Raw genomic sequence first — 14,168 nt, 5'->3', positions numbered from 1 at the left:
TATGCCGTGGGAGCGGCCCAAGAAATGGCAAAAAGACAAAAAAAAAAAAAAAAAAAAAAAAGAAGAGGTAAGGATCTCGGTGACCATTTTTGTTGTTGTTGTTGGTGGTGCCTCCAGGCAGCAATGACTTCCATGTTATTTCCCTTCACAAGTAGCATGACATGATAGAAGACTAAGAGGGGCTGGGAATCAGCCATATTTTCTTTACTTCTAAATGTTTATAGATGACCGTTTTTGTCAAACTAACTTTTGTCAAATTTACCTGTATGAGATTGATAAATCTCTCCTAATGTCACTGACAAATGAGAAAAGAAATGAATGAGCTCAGGACTCGGATTCCCAGCGCATAAATGACCTGGAAAGCTACACGTCTGCCCTGAAAGAGACCTTTAGTGTCTTTATGAGATTGCTGACAACCCAACCCAGAATCTCATCCTCTGAGTGGCTGAACTACAGCACAGGTTGAGTCCCCAGCCTCACACAGGGTCTGCCGTTAAAGTAAAGGTGTTGATAGGGAAGAAATGGGATCTTGGAAGCTGACATGGGGATGAGGCTGGGGACATGGAACTCCTAAATTCTGATGAGTTTTCTTTGCCAGTAGAAGCAGCCTCTCCACCATCTTGAGGGGGAGCCTCTCCACCTCCTTGCATTGATGAGGAAGCTCTAGTGGCCTCCCCTCTAGATAGCTGCCTTGCAAGACACAGTTGATTCTCCTCAGGACCCCTCCCCTCCGCCAACCCCTCTTTTCTTCTGGACTTCTAACTACACTCAAGTCCCTGCAGACCCCTAAAAATGAGGTTAAACATGGGACCCATGAGGAGGTTTACTATACAGCAAATGAAGTACTTGGTTTTTCTAATTTACACAGAAACTCAGGGAGTATCTGAGGGAATGAATATTAAGGGTAAGGGTAATGGTGAAAGAACATATGGTTGGATTGGGCCAGGTTAATTGGTATGGACCCAGTCAAAAGAGATTCCATATTTAATGTTAAAGCTTGAGAGGTTAGAAAGGGTTATAACAGTTTGATTGGTTGGCTAAAGCATGGACCAAAAGTTGGCCCAGAGTAAGTGGACCTGAATGCCAGACCTGCCTTGATTTATTGTAGAGGAGGAGACTCAAAGGCTTAGGGAGCTCAGCATGTTAGAAGGGGTTTGTCATTTAAGACCTATTTACCCACCTCGGGAGGGTCCACAGGACACACCTTTCACCAGGACTGTAAGAAATAAATTTGTCAGGGGAATCTCTGGCATTTTTGAAGTGCTCTGTGAACACTTCTAAATATAAACCAGACCTCTCAGTGGGGACTTCAGTGACTGAATTAAGAAAGCTAAATTCAGTGGGAGTAATTGGATCCTGGATAGCAGGGGCCAAGTGGCAGCACTTAACCACCAAAGGCAAGGTGGGTGTGATTACTCTAGTGGACAGCAGAGTCAAAGAGCAATCAGAATAGGCTGACTCTTGTACACTGGGGTGTTCCCAGATGTGAAATAGATAGGGAGCCTATTGAATTCTCATTTGATCTGTATAAGCAGAAAAAAATTCCAGGTCAAGTGAAGAGAAGTCTAATATGTCTCATAAAAACAGAGTCATAGCCCCTCAATCAATCCTCAGATTTGAGTCAGTTTATAGACTCAAAACCCATGAGTGAAGGGGAAGTTGGGTCTCCTTAAGGAAAGATCCCAGTACACTATTAAAATTTAATACGGGTTAATTTTTCTCCAGTCTTCCCCAAGAGATCTGTGGCCTTTTACCAGGGTGACTGTGCATTGGTGAAAAGGAAATAATCAGACCTTTTGAAGAATACTGACAGTGGATCTGACTGACACTAATTCCAGAAGACCCAAAACATCACTGTGGTCTATTATTCAGACTAGGAACTAATGGAGGTCAGGTGATCAATGGAGTTTTGGCTCAGATCCATCGCACAGTGGGCGCAGTAGTTCCCCAACCCACCCTGCTGGGTACTTCCTCAGGACTGGAATGCCTTATTGGAATAGGCATACTTAGCGATTGGCAAAATCCTCACGGGTTTGATGAAGAATGGATTATCAGGGAGAGAGACTAGAGGTGGAAGATCTGGCAGAAGTTTATTGGAGCAGTCTGAGGGAGGAATGTGTAATTCCTGGATTAGTATGTAGAAGAAATAGTTGAAGCTGTTTGAGAGTTTTGAAAAATTGAGACTGTTATATAGAGCTTTAAAATATTTCTGCTATAAGCACCATTTTTTTTGGCCTTGACAGCAGCATGCAGAAGTCCCCGGGCCAGGAATTGCACTTATGCCACAGCAATGACCCAGGTCACAGTAGTGACAACACCAGATCCCTAACCTGCTGACCACCAATGAATTCCACCATTTTTTCTTAATATATGCAAGGAAGAAAACAGATGACTTATGCAAAGAAGACAACCCCTCTTTAAGAGATACACGTTTTTACACAGCTAGTTGTGTGTAGTATAATAAGATCAGTGAATTCACAGTCAGAGGGTTGACTGTTACAAAGCTAGGTGAATTCAATTTTCTGTAACAAACACACAGTGAATAAAAACAATCTCCCATACAACCAACCAATGCACCAGCCAACCAAGCAACGAAAAAACTAGCATCGCAGCCTCAAGATTAAAAGTTATTTTACAATTAACCATGGAGTTAAGAAAAATCTTGCAAGGAAACTTCTTGAAACAAAACCCTCGCTTTTATGATGTGGGATACAGATTAAGTATGGATTTAACTTTGAGCGAGGCACTTTTCCCACTTGTCTACAGCTATTTTGTTTTTTTGTGCCTTTCAACTTAGTCTTACATCAAAGGACAGAGCCTACCTCCGTCTGAAAGCACTTGTGTCAACAACTTCTAATTATTAACGACTTGTTCAAACTTATGGGTCCTGGATTTCTACTCTGATTTTAATCATGATTGAATCAAAGCTATTTGGAACTTGTATGTGTACAGGTTTTAGTTTTACAGGGAGTAAACAGCATTGTCTGGAGAGAGATGAAGAAAAAGGAGGACGAGGGGAGGAAGAAGAGGGGGGAAATCCATATATTTATTTATATGGATTCACCTATGTTTATATTTGCCCCCACCATGGAACTTCAGTAAATTATAAAGAGATCAGAAGGCTATTAATCCAGATATTTTGTTTGTTTGTTTGTTTGTTTTTGTCTTTTTAGGGCTGCACCCCTGGCATGTGGAGGTTCCCTGGGCTAGGGGTCGAATTGAAGCTGTAGCTGCTAGCCTACATCAGATCCACAGGAATACAGGATCCAAGCCACGTCTGCGACCTACACCACAGCTCACAGCAACACTGGATCCTTAACCTGCTGAGCAAGGCCAGGGATCGAACCCGTATCCTCATGGATGCTAGTCAGATTCATTTCTGCTGAGCCACCATGCGAACTCCCCACATATTTGAAAATATAACCTTCAGACCATGGAAAATACAACAGTAATGAATAGGAGGAATACCTAAGTCAACTGTTATATTTATTGAGAATGAAGGTAAAGTTACAGGGTCAGGCATGGGCTGGAGATAATATATACATGCGGTCTTACATGGAGTTTATATCATTCCCTGAACAAGTATATGCAAGCCTTTGACGTCAGTGGCCCATTCTTTCACAGAATCATAATGGACTTTGTTCCAGCTCTCCGTTGCTGCATATCAAACAAACAAATGTATACTCCTGTAGCACCAACCCTCCCACATCATTTACTTTGCTCATGAACCTTCAGTCTTGGTGGATACCTGGGCTCTGCTCCACTCAGCATGATCTGGGGCAGCAGGAAGATGGGGGCTGGAGTCATCTGAAGCTCAGTCACGCACGTGTCTGGTGCTCAGGCTGGGAAGACTCAAACAGCTGGGGCTGTTTACATGCTACATGTTGTCTCCACATGATCTTTCCAATGTGGCAGCTTTAAGGGAGTTGGATTTCATACTTATTAGCTCAGGGTGTCCAAGGAGCCTATCCCGAGAGAGAGAATGACAAATAAAAGTCCTATTGTCTTTTGTCCAAAGCCTGAGAAATCAAGGCATGTTATTTCCTTTGCATTCTCTTTACTGAGGCTGTTACAAAGACCTCTGCAGTTTCAAGGAGAGGGGAAATGGACTCCATCTCTTGGTGGAGAGCAGATGGGGCCAGAAATGCTACTGAGCCTTTTTGTACAGTGCAATTAACTGTTTTTTTTTTTTTTTTTTTTTTTTTTTTGAACCAGTCCTCTGCTTAGCCTCTCTCAATAGCATGCATTATTGACATTTTGTGCTGGATAAATCCTTGTTTGGGGGTTGGGGTTCAGGGGCTGTCCTGTGCATTCTGGGATATTTAGCAGCATCACTGGCTTCTGCCTCCAGATCCCACCCAGTTAGGACCAAAAATGTTTCTAGATGTTGCAAAATGTCGCCTTCAGAGAGAAAATCACCATCAGTTAAGAATCACCACCTTGGAGGATGAGTGTTTTTCTTTCTGTCTGTCCATTTGTCATCTGAGGAGCTGTTAAAGAACAAACAAACACACAAAAAACCCAGGCCCTGCTCTAGAATCAAGTCAGAATCTCTATGGGTGAGATATGGCATAGGCGTTTCTTTTTTGGCTGTGCCCGTGGCATGTGGAAGTTTCTGGGCCAGGGATCGAACCTACACCACAACAGTGCACCAAGTCACCGCAGTGACAACACAGATCCTTAACCCCTAAGGCATAGACCTTTTTTTTTTTTTTTTTTTTTTTTTTTACTTAAACAGCTCTCTGGTGATTCCGTTGTGCAACCAGGGTAGAGAACTAAATAGTTAACACAGAGACTCAGGGTCAGTAGATGCTGCTGAGTTGTCAGGGGTTTTGCTTATTGTGCTACATAGGAATTATCCCCAGATGGCTTTCTTCTTGTGTTTGTGGTGGGATATTTGCCCATACCTTGACCAGCTTAAAAAAAATGGAGTTGTACCCCAAATCTTGTTTACATTTGGGCAGTGCTTCAGGATTATCAGTGATTTTCATAGATACATTTGATCTTTAAGTGACCCTGTGAGGTGGTCAGCGTGGTGATCCCCAGTTTACAGAGTGGAGGAAGAGCTGCTCGGAGATCTTAAGCATGCAGTTCCTAAAGTAGTCTTCTTGGCCTGTGTTGTCATTCACTACCTACACTCGTGTTCACTGTGGGTTACTTAGTAGTGGTGAGCTTGGATGGTGTATTTTCTTATGTACAGATTTCTTCATTCAGAGAAAGCAAAGGGAACCAATGCTAACAGGTCTATTATTTCCCAGTGCTGGTACAACATCTTGTTATATTTCTTTTAAATTAAAAGTAAATTTTAATAATTATACTACCACCAGCAAGAGCTACAACTTTTTTTATATAATTTTTTTTTCATTATAGCTGGTTTACAGTGTTCTGTCAATTTTCTACTGTACAGTATAGTGACCCAATTATACATATATGTATAGATTCTTTTTTCTCACATTATCATGAAGAGCTACAACTTGATAAGCTCTTTTGTATAGGTATTTTTATTTTTATTTTATTTTATTTTTTGCTTTTTAGGGCCACTCCTGTGGCATATGGAAGTTCCCAGGCTAGGGGTCGAATCAGAGCTACAGCTGCTGCCCTACACCAGGGCCACCACAACACAGGATCCGAGACGCGTCTTCAACCTACACCACAGATCATGGCAATGCTGGATCCTTAACCCACTGAGCAAGGCCAGGGATTGAACCTGCATCCTCATGGATCCTAGTTGGGTTTGTTAACTGCTGAGCCACAAAGGGAAATCCTGTACTAGGCATTTTATATGTAACATTTCTGATCCTTAGAACAACCTGCAAGGGAAGCATTATTTTTGCTGTTTTGCAAATGAAAAACTTAGTCTCTAAGAGGTTAAAGTAACTGTGAAAACTGGTTAGTAATGGTTCCAGGAGTTGAAACCAGTTATGTCTGACTTCAGCGTCTATTGCTTCTCCTTTATTTTACCATCCTGCCTGTGGAAGATGTTTCTAGGTGCCCTTTTTGTATGTAACCTTGAACAATCTTTTATGCAAAATGAATCACTCCATCGGAGTGCTGAAGTCAGTTACAGTTTATTTTTGTAGGCGAGACAGTGATGTAGTCCACATTCCAACCAGCTGGACCAGAATTTCACCAGGGATCTGCAGTGATCTGAAGCCTAGACTGTCGGCCCAGAACAGGTTATATCAGAGAGCTGAAGAGCAATACTGCCATCCTCCCACGGAAAGGGTCCCAAGAAATGCTCCATCTCCCTGTTTAGACCAGAGCAGCAGAGGCACAAAGGACTTCCCTGTCCCACTCTCTTCCGGGAATCACATCAGACAGCAGAACACTCATGTCCAATATGGTGTTCATGACTGCACAGCTAAGTGGCCCTTTGCAGGCCAGCAGGTATAAAATCTCTCTGTGTTTACAACTCTTATGCACAAGCCCAGATGAGTTGGTTTTCACTTTTTAAAGGATTGATTTCATTTCCAGAGAAGGAGCTTGAAAGTCTCAGATATTAGCAGGGCAGAGAGGAGGAAAGGGAGAGGAAAATAGATGGTCTTGGAAATGTAATAGGCTTTGACCCTGAACAGACTGAATGTGAACACCCTTCTCTCCATGGGGACTAGCCTGGGATGATCAAATGTGCAGAGTGAGCATTTTCTGTTTCACGCTGGAGACTTTGCTGACTCAGAGGCATACATCAATCTCCACTGGGGATGTGTAGCAAATAGCCCAAAGAAGTTGCATCCTTTCCTTGGCTTTTCTGCCTTACCTCTCCTTGAGTCCCAGAAGGGTAAGTCATCCTTCAAAAGAGATGTGACAACAGATTTTAAGGCATTAGCCATTACTCACAACATTATAGAATTATCTAATCTTAGAAGTGGAAGAGACAAAGGAGAACTCCTAACATGCCCTTCATTTCCAATTGGAGGAAACCTAACCCCAAGGAGGAAGTGAGTTGGTCAAGGTCACATGCTCTGAGAGCAGGTCCTGGGCCCCCAACTACTGGCACAGAGCTCTTTCCTCTCCATGGAGCTGTCTTGCCTTTTGCTCTTAGGGAATGACTATATAAATCAATCAAATGATCTTTCATCTGTACTATTTCTTTTTTAGGAGGTAGTATGTGTCTAAGCTGCATTCAACTGCTGGTATTAATGACTGGATAATGAAGATGTTTTATTCGTTACTTGTCAAGAATTCTTACAGTATGTGGTTCCCGGGTTGGGCCAATGGCTTATCAATATCAGGGCATGAGGTCTGACATTTCTGTGATTCTCCTGGCCTTTCCCTCATAGTCATAAGATGACCCCCAGAGCACTATGCTCTTCATCGACCTGTAAAGGCTTTCCAAGCAGGAAGTATGAGAGACTGTGCCAAGAAAGTGACTCTTCTTCAAAGTTCTCTCTTTTGGTGGCAAAAATATTGCCCAGAAACCTTTGACAGGCATCCCCATATGTCTTACTGCTATCCCTGAATTCGGAATTGGATTTAGATGACCATCTTAAATTAACTATGATTCATTCCCTAGGATTGGATGCATTAGTGCAGGCATGCATGCATGTGTGTGTCTGGCAGTTTCTCTGAACACATTTCAATACCTAACAAAAACCATGCTTCACTTAACAAGCAAAGAGCTGGAAAAAATTTTGCTGTAAATGTGACCAACAGAGTCTACCAGATGTGTAAGTGCTTTAAAGGTGGACTGTCTGACTTTGCATTTTGGCCCTATTGCTAACTACCTCTACCACCTTAGACAAGTCACTTAGCCTCCTAGAACTCTGGTTTCTTTATCTGTAAGATTAGGATATTATTAGTATCTACCACACGGAATCATTGTGAGGATTAAATAAGATATTGCACATTAAGGCTCATTAAAATGCCCAATAAGGACCCAATAAATAGGATCTTACTTTTCATAGTCTTTATTTCATTGAATAGCTCTTTGAGGAACCAATTATTTATTGAGTGACTCATTGATGAACGACATACAAGTCCCTTCCTCATGGAGCTAACATTTTAGGGGGAAACAGTAAATGAGATGGTTCTCCACCCCCTTCCTAACCACCTTTCTTCCTTTGGCAGCAGCAAGGGGGGCTCCAGAACTCAGTGTGCTCTAGGTACGTTATTCAATTCTTTTTTTCCCCCAACACTACCAGCCTTGCCTCCAAAATTGGTTTTGAGACCTTCAGGAGTATCATTACATTCTTTATCACTGTGTGTTGGTTGCTATGAGAGGTCTAGGTTTATCACCCAGACTTTCATCCCCATGTAGCACGGTACATCTCTTCTTTCCCACTCCTCAAGCTCTGTTAATGTCATTACCTTTTTGCTACAACTGAAATGTATTCTCCTTCGAGGACGTTACTTAACCCTACAGTCTTAGTGGGCGGCTATTTTCTTTCTCACACTACATGCTCCTGTACCACTGCTCCTCATGATTCTTCCATGACTTGTACAGACCATTCTCCCTCCCTTCCCCCTAAAACATCCTTTATTTGAATCTCCTGTCATCAGAGGGTATCACCTACTATGCATCCTTGTTGCAGTTGTCTCTGGCCCTCTGGGTCACATTCCCTCATTCCTTGTGGATTTTAGTTCCAGGTTTACTGTCACACTCCAACACTATTTCCATTATAAATCATGGTGATTTCAATAAGCTCTTTTCAACATCCTAGTTTCTTTGTTCCTTAAGGTCCTCTGCAATGATATCCCCCTTTCCAATCACTTACTGTCCTGATCTTACCCCAGGTCTTATCATTATCAATAACTCCAACCCCTCCACAATCCCAATGTCACTCTATCCAGTCCTCCAGCTCCCACAATTGTTCAACCCCATGACACCTAGAGCTTTTGGTCTGTCTCTCACTACACTCTTGTCCTTGCTGCATTCTTCACTGAACTTAAATTCTATGCATATTTAAAATAAAAGAAGTTTATTGAAGTACATTTGATTTATGATTTGTTAATTTCTGCTGTACAGCAAAGTGATTCAGTGATTTTATATATATATATACACACACAGAGATTCATTATACATGTATATATATGATACATGTGTGTGTATGTGTGTACATATATATATATATATACTTTTTCATATCTTTTCCATTATGGCTTATCATGGGATACTGAATATAGTTCCCTTTGCTATATCTTGCTATTTATCCATCCTGCATATAATAGTTTGCATCGCTAATTTCAAACTCCCAATCCTTCCCTCTCTGCTCCCCCCTTCCCCTTGGAACCACAAGCCTGTTCTCTATGTCTGTGAGTCTGTTTCTGTTTTGTAGGTATGTCTGAGCTTAAATCCTATGGATCGGAGTCATAACCATTCCCTGCATACACTATAAACTTCCTTGTGCCTTTCTTATTGTGTTCCTCACCTCTGGTTATATCTAACTCTTCATCAGTCTGTCCCTGTACCCTGTAGCTGAACACACCTGGTGAGATACACACAATGTTGTCCACTGGCCTCACTTTAAATTCATTGTCAAGAACCTCAAGGGGGCCCTTGTGCTGCCAGCCATCATCCTTCATGTCCCTGAATCACTCACTTTTCCACTCTCCTTGATGACTATTTTGTGCTTTATCCTCTGTTCTCCAATTCCCAGCACCTCCTCTTCATCCTTACCTTCAGAATAATGAACTCAGTTCCTTTCACTGAGAAAAAATAAGCAACCAGAAAAGAACTTCCAACACACTTATCTTCCTAACTTCCCTTGTGCTTTCACCTTATTCTTGTTGCTGTGAAGGAGTTGTGAGGCTTACCCGTCCACTTGCACACTACATTCCCATCCCCTCTCACTTCCCCAGGGTACCACTTTCATAATTACCACTTTCCTGTTTCTCATGTATTTTTCTATATGGAATCATTCCCATCAGCACACAAGCATGATATAGTTTCTCCAATCTGGACCCCACATACCGTCTTCTCTATTCCATTATCAGTAAAAGTCATGGAATCCAAGCCCAAACTTCCCTTTCCAACTCTATTTTGAGCAGGATTTAGTCCACAGCACTCAGAAAACTGTTCTGGTCTAGATCACTGGTGAACCCTACTTGGTCAATCCAGTGGTTTGATCTCAGTCCTCAGCTTTCCTGACCTGTCAGCAGCAACCGTAAGAGTTGATCCCTCCTTCCTCCTTGACACACTTCCTTTATTGGACTCCTAGGCTATCCCTGCCCCCACTTTTCCTGCTGTTTCACTGGCCACTTTGCACATTCTCCACTGCTGATTTTTTCTCACCTTCCTGGCCCTTAAATATTGGAACATTTCAGTACTCAGTCACAGAAACTCCTCCCTATTGCCACTAACTTCTATGGAGATCTGAGCCAATCTCTATATACCACCCATTCTCTTGGCTCTGCCTTTAAAAGACATCCAGAATCCAGCCACTTCTTACCAAACTTCCACTGCTACCTATCACCTGTCTCCAAGCTGTCAGTGGCCTTTGCTATTCTACCTGTTGGAGGAAGAGGCCACTGTGGATGAGTGGTCAGGAAAATTTTGGGCTGGAGTATGGGATGACCCAGCCATGCAAACACCTGAATGAAAAACATGCTAGATGAAGAAATAAGCCATGTGAAGACTCAGATGGAAAAGAGCATAGGATGTCACTGTTGAGAGTGTACTCAATACCTGATCAAAAGGTAAAGAGAAAATTAAGAGTAATTATTACAGGAATAGAGAGATTGAGAGATCTTAATTTTTAGATTTTATTTCAACAAAAGTACAAACACTCGCTTCCCTAACACACTAATATTAAAACCTGCACAGATTTGTCACATAAGGTTCACAAATGGTAGATGAAAACAATTGGTGAGTAGAGGGTTTTTAAAAGCAAAAAATTTTATTTAGAAATCAGATTTCTGGCTCTTTTTTGGCACTCTAGGAATAGAGTATATTCTGCAACACAGCATCTGGCTGAAGTTAAGGAAGGCTGCTCCCTTTAGATGGGCACATAGTCCCTGTTCCTGCCGTTTGCTGTTAAGTATGCTTGTTCAACTTCGCTCCTTTGTATTACTGCTTGTCCCCCTGTAAGCATGATTTTGAAATCCTTGGGCTAAGAGGTGAAAAGACTTCATCACTTTGGAGATTTTAAAGGATTCACAAGACTCTTCTGAGTATAGTCAAGTAGGCTCTTATTTAAAGGCAAAGGAGGGAGTTTCCATTATGGTGCAGCAGAAACAAATCCAACTAGTATCCATAATGATGTGGGTTTGATTCCTGGCCTCATTCAGTGGGTTGGGGATCCAGTATTGCTGAGAGCTGTGGTGTAGGTTGCAGACATGGCTTGGATTCTATGTTGCTGTGGCTGTGGTGTAGGCCAGCAGCTGCAGCTCTGATTTGACCCCTAGCCTGGCAACTTCCATATGCTGCAGGTGCGGCCCTAAAAAGCAATAATAATAACAATAACAATAACAATAATAATAATAATAATGGCAAAGGACACAATGGAGCAGAGAAAGAGAGTGTAGGCAAGCACTGGACATTCAAGAGACATCCAGGCCCAGATCCCCAGGCCAAGTCCCCAGGTAACAAGTCTTATCCTCACATGGACTTGTTTCCAGATGGAACCACCAAGATCTATGCAATAAATTTTCACTTTGGGAGAGCTCAAAGCAGAAGTTCCCAGAGGAGTGTTCTTGTCCTTCAGGTTGTGTGATTGAGCCAGGTTGACTAACCAGTTATGCCACTGAAAACCATGAATAAACAAAGTGGCTCTAGGAATTGCCAGGGGAGTTTCCGACTTTAAACAGCACATCACAGATCTCATTGCCCTTATCTTGGCCATGAGTCAGAGCCAGATATCCAGGTGTCCCCAGAGAGAAAGATAGATCTTTTCCAGCCCGGCTTTAAATCAACTCTATGCTAACATAGAAGATAATGTTCTTGAAAGAGAAGGCAGCTGTTCAGAGTCATTATACCAAAAAGACATCCAAGTTTTGGAAGGTCATGAGTTTGACTTCTGCCAATAACCAGCCTCATCACCTTCTGATCCCCTGAAGGTGAAGCTCAGTCCTGCTGCCCCATCCAACCATCCCTAAGCACTCCAGCCATCCACTTATTCTAGGACAGCCAAGCTTGGTCCAAAACCCTCTCTCTAATCATCAACTTGCCAGAGTTCTTGCTGTGGCCCTTCTCTGAGCTCTGCCCTGCTCAGCCATTTAGCTTGTTTTCACCACTTCATTTCTGCTTTATTGTGAATGTGTTTGAAAACAGATAACTGGGATTTATTTAATCTCTATGCCCCCTTTTCATCCACATTGATATGCAGAGAATAAGGCTGAGCAAATTTCCTTGTAAAGATTTTGGTTTCCTCTTGAATCTTTTAAAAAATGGTGCAATAAAAATGTTGATGTGCAATATTATTTGTTACTAGTGTACAGTATAGTGATTCACAAGTTTTAAAGGTTGTATTTCATTTATAGTTATTATAAAATATTGGCTATATTCCCTATGTTGTACAATATACCCTGTATCTCATTTTATGTATAATAATCCCCTAACCCTACATCATCCTTCCCCTCTTCCTTCTACCTACTGGTAACCGTTACTTTGTTCTCTATATCTGTGAGTCTGCTTCTTTTTTGTTATATCCACTAGTTTGTTGTATTTTTTAGATTCTACATACAAGTGATATAATATAGTGTTTGGTCTTTCTCTGTATGACTTATTTCACCTAGCATAATACCCTCCAATTCCATCCATGTCGTTGCAAATGGCATAATTTCATTCTTTTTTTATGGCTGAGTAGTGTTCATTGTGCATATGTACTACATCTTCTTTATCCTTGCATCTGTTGATAGACACTTTGGTTGCTTCCTTCTCTTCTTGATCTTTTATCAACTATACCTGTCTCACCTAGCTCTCAGCCATAATCTGTAGTTAATCAGCCCTGTAGTGATTCCCCAGGACTGGTCCTAGATCTCTTTAGACACATTGCTCCACCCTCTAGAAATGACCACAATGGCAGCCACAACTTGGGCTTTGGTGGAGTGGGTGAGGGATTGCTGAGTCCCACAGAATAATGACTGTATCTGAGATGGCCATAGTGCCCAGGAGAGCTGTCAGAGATGTCACACCTCTACCGGCTTTAGCCCAGGTGATACCTCTTCTCATCTTCAGTGAGAGGTACCAAGAGGAAATCTCTGCTTTTTAAAGTTGTCTCTAGTGTGGTAGTATGTGAACAAGGCACTTTCAGGGCTCTCACTGCATCCTCAAGGAATATTTCTTTTTTTGTTTTTTGTCTTTTTTTTGTCTATTTAGGGATGCGCCCCCAGCAAATGGAGGTTCCCAGGCTAGGGGTTGAATTGAAGCTGTAGCTGCTGGCCCATACCACAGCCACAGCAACACTGGATCCAAGCTGTGTCTATGACTTACATCATAGCTCACGGCAGTGCTGGATCTTTAACCCACTGAGCAAGGCCAGGGATCGAACCTGTGTCCTCATGGATACTAGTTGGGTTCGTTAACCACTGAGCCACAACAGGAACTCCAGGGAATATTTCTTGATGCTTCTCGTTATCAGCCTGAGAGAAAATTAAGGGATATGCCAGATACCCCTTTGCCCCAGGGCTAACCTAAGTCTGGGGTAACAAACCTTGCTAGTGTCCTGATTTGTTTCTGCTACAGTTGCTTCCACCATGACTATGGGCCCGACTCCTATTCACCAAAGACATGGCTAGGGATCTGGGGTCTGTGTATCCTTACAGGCTCACTGCTTGGCCCAGAATATTGCCTCATTCTGTATCACCTGGGATGATAAAGTCTCTAGGCTGCCCTGCAGGGTCTTTAATTTCCCTTACATATGGATGGAGAAAGGACTCCTTCCTGGTTTGAGGTCCTATCCTTACACTCTGTTGCTGAAGCAGGGGGGTCTCTCAGATTCTCCAATCTGCCTGCAGACCCCTACTTCTGGATCTGTTGGCCACATGCAGAACCTAGAACTTCAGAAGGGATGAATCTGCTATTCTATGGGGTTCTAGCTTTTCCTGAGCTGAAGAACCAAGCATGAGGGAATGTATTGCATCCTTAGGGAGAGTGTCAAATGCCTCCAACCCTGCTGTGCTTGAATAATATTGGTGCATCTTTTCTCATGGACCACTCCATAATTTGAGGCATTGAGGAATCACTCAACTGTAAACCTAGATTTCTTCCATCCATCCATTCCAATGCATAT

At 42.3% G+C, this 14,168-nt stretch overlaps 2 protein-coding genes across 8 annotated transcripts in view; both read left to right on the top strand.

Moving 5' to 3' along the window:
* The window catches only part of KLHL25 (kelch like family member 25), a 665,168-nt gene extending 653,773 nt beyond the window's left edge, over window positions 1–11,395 (top strand). Inside the window, exon 4 of the transcript XR_014810952.1 lies at window positions 11,227–11,395. The gene's annotated coding sequence lies outside the window, so the exon portion shown is untranslated. The remainder of the gene's footprint in view (window positions 1–11,226) is intronic.
* Window positions 1–14,168, top strand: part of SV2B (synaptic vesicle glycoprotein 2B) — a 198,491-nt gene that overhangs the window by 128,447 nt on the left and 55,876 nt on the right. The window lies entirely within an intron of this gene.

This window comes from Sus scrofa, chromosome 7 (genome assembly GCF_054392235.1).
Source record: "Sus scrofa isolate SSC_HxYL_T2T_F1_AM1 chromosome 7, Sscrofa_HxYL_maternal_Yorkshire_Landrace_v2.0, whole genome shotgun sequence".
Classification (NCBI taxonomy): Eukaryota; Metazoa; Chordata; class Mammalia; order Artiodactyla; family Suidae; genus Sus; species Sus scrofa.
The sequence above is the reverse complement of the archived record's forward strand: the minus strand, read 5'-3'. Positions and strand labels throughout refer to the sequence as shown.